Source organism: Triticum urartu, unplaced genomic scaffold (assembly GCF_003073215.2).
Source record: "Triticum urartu cultivar G1812 unplaced genomic scaffold, Tu2.1 TuUngrouped_contig_1113, whole genome shotgun sequence".
NCBI classification, from domain to species: domain Eukaryota; kingdom Viridiplantae; phylum Streptophyta; class Magnoliopsida; order Poales; family Poaceae; genus Triticum; species Triticum urartu.
The window spans coordinates 44,847-53,699 of NW_024111529.1; the positions used below are offsets into that span (position 1 = coordinate 44,847).

The 8,853-nt window shown below is 42.7% G+C and overlaps 1 long non-coding RNA gene across 1 annotated transcript; it reads left to right on the plus strand.

The window, feature by feature from the left end:
* Positions 1-6,742: 6,742 nt before the first annotated feature.
* Positions 6,743-8,186, plus strand: LOC125526632. The gene is made up of 2 exons (XR_007291831.1): positions 6,743-7,385; positions 7,643-8,186. It is a non-coding gene; the product is annotated as an uncharacterized LOC125526632 (long non-coding RNA).
* Positions 8,187-8,853: the final 667 nt, after the last annotated feature.

Here is an 8,853-nt window from a genome sequence, read left to right on the forward strand (position 1 = left end):
TGATCCCGCCATTTTTGAAATTACTTGAAAACGGCTAGGAATCAGAGAAAATCATCAACATGAAAAAGTTTCGCATTTTCCGTAGCTTTTCAGCGATATATTATTTGCCCCATTCCGATAAAGTTTGTAGAAATTACGGCGAAAATACGTTTTCACCATTTTCAAAACTGACTTAAAACCGTAAAGAATTGGGAGAAACAATACATACCGAAAAGTTTCGCATTTGTTCAAGATTTCCAACGCCATATCATTTGCTGCATTCGGACGCACGGTTAAAAAATTAGCTCGAAAATACAAACTCGGTAGGACTTGGACCATTTTCTAAATTACTCTTAAACCATTCAAAATTAGAAAAAAAACTGTCAAGATGAAAAAGTAGCGCATTTTCATAAGCTTTCCAACGCCGTATCATATGCCTCCATTGGATTAGCCGTTTAGAAATGACATCGAAAAAACAAACTCAGTTGTTCGGTTTATGAAATTTTACGTTTTTTCAAATTACTCTGTAACCATAAGGAATTAGAGAAAACTTTTAACATGTGGAAGGAGTGGTTTTGCAGCAGCTTTCCAACGCCATATTATATGCCTCATTCCGATAAACGGTTTAGAAATGCGATCGAAAATACGATTCACGTTTTTTGTGCGAAGAAAAAACGGTTTTCAAAACTGCTCTTAAACTGCTTATATTTTGCCAAAAATTTAAGTTGGGTCATGATATTGGTGTCCATAGCTTTCCAATGGTATATCGCAAGCCCCATTTGGGCAATGTTGGCGGAAGTTCAACCTAGTTCACAGGGAAGTTCAACGTACTACTAGTGGGGCAGGTCAGGTTGTGATCAGAATATTATTCTGATCCCGTGATCAGAATAGTGTTTATGTATATATATATATATATATATATATGGTGGCACTATTCTAATCCCAGGATTAGAATAACTATTTTGATCACAACCCCTATATAGGCCCGATAAGGCTGTTCCCGAACTCCCGAACTGGGCAACCACAAAAAAAGATGGGGAAAAAGCACACCCCACCTCCCCCGATCCCGCAGATCCCGCATCTCCTGCCCGCCGCCCCGTCCCAACCGCCCCATCCCCAATCCCCACCGCACCCCCACCAAACCAGCGCAGGAGCCGCCGCCTCGCCGGCACGCTCGTCGGCCGCCGGAGTCGTCGCCTCGCCAGCGCGCTCGCTGGCAACCGGGCGCCCCCATCCCACCCAACAGATTTGCCTCCCCAACCACCAGTCCCTGCCGCCGCTGCTAGGGCCCCTGCCGCCGCTGCTAGGGCCCCTGCCGCCGGATCCCGGCACCGCAGCCAGGGCCCCAACCGTCGTTCTAGCCGTCGTGCCAGACCCTCTCCTCTGTGCTTCTTCCCCCTCTGCCACAGCCAACCCCATGTCCAACCGCCATTGCGACGTCGACTAGAGGCCGGAGAGATCCGCTGCTTTGGTGGAGATGGGGAGAGGGCGGAGCTCGGGGCTACGGCGGAGGTCTGACATGGTAACAAGGAAGAAGGCTGGCAGAGCTCCGTCATGGCGTCGCTGTGTTCGTTTGTGGTGGCGGTGAGGCTGCCCCTACCAACACACAGCCTCCTCCCAGTGGGGCCCCACCACCATAACACTCAGGTCGTTCGCCGCTGTCACCTCCGGCCGTTCAACTTCACAGCCCCAAGACGTTCACCGCCCGGTTCCCATTGCCACTGTGCCCGGACAAGGCCCAGATCCTTCTTATTCCAGGGTCGTACTTTTGATTGCATACTTTCCATCCTTTTGCACACAATTTATTCAGAGAGATGTCGAGTGATGCTTACCATGCGATGCTACTACAAGTTAGGAAATGCAAAAAATGTATGGAACACACTCACGCAAGCAATTTGCTGATGCCTAATGGAAGCGAAAAAGTATCATTGATCAAAAAAGCATTCTCTCTCTTTGATAAAATTTCGCTGTCCAAGGTCTGAACTTGTTTGGATTTGCTTAAAAATTAATGTGAATTTGTCCTGCTTGGGCAGAATGGATGACAATAGTAACTCAAAACTTGAGAAAAATACTATGGAGGCGATGAACAACACTTTTATGAGGTATACTGAAAAGTGGTTTGAAAATGATGGATGAATAAATGAAAATTGATTTGGTTTGTGGTTGTTACATCTAGAGGATCTTCGGCAGTAGCAGTAAGGACATGAAGCGGCTGCTCGGGGAGCATGGCTGCATCCTGCCCCTGGTGCGAATGATGGACGCCAAGTCGGCCGGTGCGTGCAAGGTAGCAAGGGACGCTCGAGCCTGGTGCAACTACTGGACCTGAGCCCACGAACGCGGTGAAGAAGTTTGACATCGCATGCACTAAGTGGTTCGGCGTGTATTGCAAAACTAGGACTTTTTATGTTACAAATGAACAACACCAAGAAGTCCATATTAAAGAAAACCAAGAAGTTCAATTTAAAACAATAGAGTAGTTCAAAGTATATGAAAAACTCAAATTTTCCTCGTCACTAAATAATAAACCGGGAAGGTCAATTTTTAAAATAGAGCAGTTCAATATTTATTACAAAAACTTGAAATGTTCCCGTTACTAACGAATAAACCAAGACGATCAATTCGAAATAGCAAAGAAGTTCGTCATTTATTAAAAAACTCCATTATTTCCCATTTCTAAAAATACACAAAAAGGTTCAAAATTTGAAAAAAAAAATTAGCGGTTTGATGTCTATAAAAAATTCAGATTTTATTCATTGCTAAAAGGTAGTTTCGTTTTTTGCATTTTTTATTTTTTTTGGAGCAAATCAATTTAGAAAGAAAATCAATAATTTCATATAAAAAACCGAATAGTTCGATGTATACAACAAACTCGTATTCTTCTTGTTTCTATGCAAAATTAATGTATGAAGTTCAATTTAAAAAGTTTGTATGATGTTTATTTAAAAATCATTTTTATAAGAATAAAACTAAGAAGTTCAAATTTTAAAAACAGAGAAGTTCGGAGATTATAAAAACCTAGGATTTACATGCTCAATTTTGACGAGTGCTTTAGGAGTTAGGCAAAAAAAGCAAAGAGAGCTGGTTAAATATATAATAGCCAGAAGTTCACATACTACACGGTGTGTTTCATATGAGAAAATTTGAATAAAAGGCAAAGTCCAAAAATTTTGTTCCTAGAAGTTCAAGTCTCCGGCCGGAGAAATTAAAAAATTGTTGTGAAAGAGGTTGAACAAAAATACGTGACAGAAGTTCAAGGTGAAAATAGCGGGAAGTCCAACTACTACACGGAATGCATTTTAGATAAGAATATAAGAATGTAAAACTAAAAGCCTAAAACGTTTGTTGCAAGAAGTTCACATGCTCCTCCCAGTGAAGTTCAAGAACTCTAGTGCAAGACGTCCGACCTTCAGTTACATATAAAAACAGGCAAAAACGATGTTGTTTTTGCCATTTTTAAAACTGCTCTCAAACAACAATGAATTTGTAACGTTTGTTTACATGTAAAAGATGCTCCTATTCATAAGCTTTCCAACGATATATAATATGATGTATTCCGATGGATGGTTTAAAAGTTTTATGTATACTGTTTAAAACATGTTTTTGTGTATTTAAAAAATTCTTTTGAACCATCACGAGTATGAAAAATTGATCAACACAGGAAAGTTGTGAGTTTTCATCAGCTTTCAATCGGTATATCATTTGCTCAATTCCGGTAAGTGGTTTGGGAGTTACGGGCAAAAAACAACACGTCAAAAATAGAGTGAAGTTCAAACACACTTGTCCCAGAAGTTCAACTACTTCACGCAATGCATTTCCATTCGTGATGAGCGCAGAAATCATGATCTCGCCATTTTCTAATTTACTCAAAATGGTAGGAATATCATTTGTGTAAGTTCAAGTCCTCGGTCGGAGAAAGTTAAAAAAATATTGTGAGAGAAATTTGTACAAAAGGAATATCATTTGTGTAACACTGACGAAAATACAAACAAAAATACGTCACAGAAGTTCAACGTGAAAACAACACGAAGTTCAACTACTACGTTGAATGAATTTCAGATGAAAAACTTTTAAAATCGTTGCAAGTATGAAAAAATGACCAACACGGGAAAGTTGGGTGTTTACTGCAGCTTTCCATCGGTATATTATTTGCTGAATTCCGGGGAGTGGATGGAGAGCTACGAGCAGTGGATGGAGAGCTACGGGCAAAAAAAGCACGTGAAAAACAGAGTGAAGTTCAAGTAGACACGCCGAGAAGTTCAGTTTCTTCACGCGGTGCATTTTCGAAGAATCTGTTTCGCGATAAAGGCAGAACGAACGATGTCGCCATTTTTGAAATTACTTGAAAACGGCAAGGAATCACAGAAAACCATCAACATGAAAAAGTTTCGAATTTTCCGTAGCTTTTCAGCAGTATATTATTTGCCCCATTCCGATAAAGTTTGTAGAAATTACGGCAAAAATACGTTTTTAGCCATTTTCAAAATTAACATAAAACCATAATGAATTAGGAGAAACAATATATACAAAAAAGTTTCGCATTTCTTCAAGCTTTCCATCGCCATATCATTTGCTGCATTTGGACATATGTTTAAACAATTAGCTCAAAAATACGAACTCGGTGGAACTTGTACCGTTTTCTAAATTACTTTTAATCCGTTCAAAATTAGAAAAAAAACTTTTAACATGAAAAAGTAGCGCATTTTCATAAGCTTTCCAATACCATATTATTTGCCTCAATTGGATTAGCCGTTTAGAAATGGCATCGAAAATACAAACTCGGGTGTTCCATTTGCGAAATTATACGATTTTCCAAATTACTCTTTAACCATAGGGAATTAGAGAAAACTTTCAACATGTGGAAGGAGCGGTTTTTCAGCAGCTTTCCAATGCCATATTATTTGCCTCATTCCGATAAACGGTTTAAAAATGCGATCGAAAATACGATTCACATTTTTTATATGAAGAAAAAATGGTTTTCAAAACTGCTCTTAAACCGCTTACATTTTGCCAAAAATTGAACTTGGGTCATGATACTGATGTCCATAGCTTTCCAACGGTATATCGCAAGCCCCATTTGGGCAATGTTGGCGGAAGTTCAACCTAGCACTGGGAGAAGTTGAGGTCGAACAACTCAGGCAGTAAAATTGCAACACAGACATGTTTCATCACGACCCGAGAGCAAATCCACCAATGAGCGAGATTCCTATTTAAAACATGCATTTAGTTGCTAAAAACCATTTGTAGATTATACTTACATCACATAGAACATGAGTAACCAAAAAAAATCGCGCGGGGAGACACGGTTGAGAAGATAGCCCAAAGGTCGGGTTCCTACAGAGGTAAGTTCAGGCGTGTAACTCGGTCGGAGAAAGTTGAAAAATTTATTGTGAGAGAGGATTGTACAAAAGAAATATCATTTATGTGACATTGACGAATGGATGAGGAAATTACAAACGAAAATACGTCATAGAAGTTCAACATGAAAACAGCAGGAAGCTCAACTACTACGCTGAATGAATTTCAGATGAAAAACTTCTAAAACCATGGCGAGTATGAAAAAATGATCAACACGGGAAAGTTGCGTGTTTACAGCAGCTTTCCATCGGTATATCACCCGCTGAATTCCGGGGAGTGGATGGAGAACTACAAGTAGTGGATGGACATCTGCGAGCAAAAAAAAGCACGTCGAAAACAGAATAAAGTTCAGGTAGATATGCTGAGAAGTTCAGGTTCTTCACGCGGTGCATTTTCGAAGAATCTGTTTCACGATAGAGGCAGAACGTATGATCCCACCATTTTCGAAATTACTTGAACACAACTAAGAATCAAAGAAAACCATCAACATGAAAAAGTTTCGCATTTTCCGTAGCTTTTCAAAGGTATATTATTTGCCCAATTCCGATAAAGTTTGTAGAAATTACGGTGAAAATACGTTTTTCGCCATTTTCGAAACTGACTTAAAACTGTAAAGAATTGGGAGAAATAATACATACCAAAAAGTTTCGCGTTTGTTCAAGCTTTCCAACACCATATCATTTGCTGCATTCGGACGCACGGTTAAAAACTTAGCTCAAAAATACAAACTCGGTAGGACATGGACCATTTTCTAAATTACTCTTAAACCATTCAAAATTAGAAAAAAAACTTTCAAGATGAAAAAGTAGCACATTTTCATAAGTTTTCCAACGCCATATCATATGCCTCCATTGGATTAGCCGTTTAGAAATGACATCGAAAAAATGAACTCAGCTGTTCGGTTTACGAAATTTTACGTTTTTTCAAATTACTCTTTAACCATATGGAATTAGAGAAAACTTTCAACATGTGGAAGGAGCGGTTTTGCAGCAGCTTTCTAACGCCATATTATATGCCTCATTCCGATAAACGGTTTAGAAATGCGATCGAAAATGCGATTCACGTTTTTTGTGCGAAGAAAAAACGGTTTTCAAAACTGCTCTTAAACCGCTTATATTTTGCCAAAAATTTAAGTTGGGTCATGATATTGGTGTCCATAGCTTTCCAACGGTATATCGCAAGCCCCATTTGGGCAATGTTGGCGGAAGTTCAACCTAGTTCACAGGGAAGTTCAACATAATACTAGCGGGGCAGGTCAGGTTGTGATCAGAATATTATTCTGATCCCGTGATCAGAATAGTGTTTATGTATATATATAGGATGGGTCTATTCTAATAACACCCCTTAAGAGTCTTATTCTGCTAACACCTAGCTTATTCTAATAACACCGAACAAGGAAAAGAAAAGAAAAAACACCCAACTCACCACCCACGACCACGACCCACCACTCTGCCGAGCCCTCACAACCTCCCTCCCCCTTCCCGCATTGGCGCCCCACACCACCACCACCTACCCCAAGCCCCGCAGCCGGCGACTACGGGGGACGCCCGCCGACCACCGTGGCACCCCACGCCACCACCAGCAGACCATGCCCCCCTCCCCCCGCGCGGCGCCTTCCGCCGCCACAACATAGGGTCGTGGCCCCCGCCCAGTCAACTACCTCCGGCGGCTCGACGGCCTGGATCCGGCATCGCCTCCTCCACACCAGCCGCCGTCTCCCTCCACCAGCTTACTCCTAGCCCCCTCTCACCTTCCTCCTCATCCGGCGGCCCGCATGGCGCTGGATCGGAGTTGCCTCGGCCTCCCCGTGCTTTGTCAGCGTCGGATCTCGTTTGGTGCAGCGAGAGCGGGAAGACGGCGGATGCATCTGGCTGATCACGGGCCTCCCTCGATCCAGCGAGGAGCCTGCGCCGCTGAGGATCCTGCCTCCTCCACCGCCCTGGCGCCGCCGTTGGGCCACACGTGGGGCACGGAGGACGGCGTGCGGCATCGGCGCACTGGAAGGAGCAGGAGGAGCTGCACCTCTTATCTCCGGCCAGATCCATCGCCGGGTAAGACAAAAATCCCCTCCCACCCCCTGCCCCTTTCTCCGCCTCACCCTCCAACGCACCAGGAGATCCGACAGCCGGCGGGCAGCCGCTAAGTACCACTGACCAGGGACCGACCCATATGTGCAGCTACAGTTCGGTGGCCATGGGGTGCATTTTGAACTTGTAGCATTCTTGGTGGGATGTGGCTTGCAGTTCATGAGGCGTGGCGCTGCAGCTCCTTTTTCTTTTGTTTTTTAAAAAGAATTGTTTTCATGCAGATGGGATTCGGCGAAGGCTCGTATGGTCAGATGGGTGTCTGGTTCTTCAGTTCTCTTGTGCATTTGTTGTTGTTTTTAGCGGCCGTGGACTTTCACGGTGGTGCTCCCAGTGCCTCATCTCTCTGTGTGTGTTTTTGCATGGATCTCTCTGTAGTTGGAGTATGCATCATACTTTTGTGATTCGTGTAGTACGGTATCCGTAGCCATGCAGTACAGCAACACATTTCGTGCAGCTCCAGCAAACCCCTTGCACAAAGATGACGACGGGGCAGTGGGGTTGCAGTTCCCTTTGCAAAGGGTACCCCGGTTGTCGCAGCAGTGCAGTTGGTGCGGCCATGCAGTCCACTGTTTGACATTTTGTTTTGTGTTTTTGTGGTGGTCGCGGTCCGTTGGGCATAAGCGTGCAGTACGCCACTGGGGAATGATCTAGTGCAGCTCGACTAGTCCTCAATTGCGGTTCAGCTGGTGACCGTGTTGATTGTGTGTATGTATGTGTGTGTGGCTGTGTAAAAATAATGAATGTATATGTATGTTTTGAAGCTCACTTTGTTCTCTCATGTGGTTCACTATAAAACTCCTTTGTGGTTCACTATATCAATGCAACACCTGCAGTGCATTTGGTCCTCGGATGTCGTTTACTTTTGAGAGTGATGCTGTTCACTAGTGCTCCACATGAAAGTGTGAAAATTTAGCACAACAAACAAAGGTAGTAATGAGGTTCACTTCGATATATGCCGCGGTTCACTTGCCTCCTCTCTGCGGTCCACTCTCGTTCATAAAAAAAGTTGGAAAAAAGGCAACAAAAACTTTTGTGAGAAAGTTTATGTCCGACAAAAAGAAGTCATGAAGTTCACTTGACTGCCTGCTGCAGTGCGGTTTTCCGTTTGAAGCAGTGCGTTCTTCTGTCCAATGAAAGGTCCACTCGCTTGGTCATCGCGTGTAAAAAATAAATAAGTATGAAAAAATACAACAAAAACTCATGAGGTTCACTTTTGATAGTGTTGCGGTTCGTTTTCGGGAGTGTTGTGGTCCACTCTTGTTCAAAAAAAAGTTGAAAAAAGACAACAAAAACTTTTACAAGAAAGTTTATGTCCGACAAAAAGAAATCATGAAGTTCACTTGACTACCTGCTGCAGTGCGGTTTTCCGTTTGAAGCAGTGCGTTCTTCTGTCTGATGAAGTACACACGATGATTTTGGTCTCGCGAAAAAC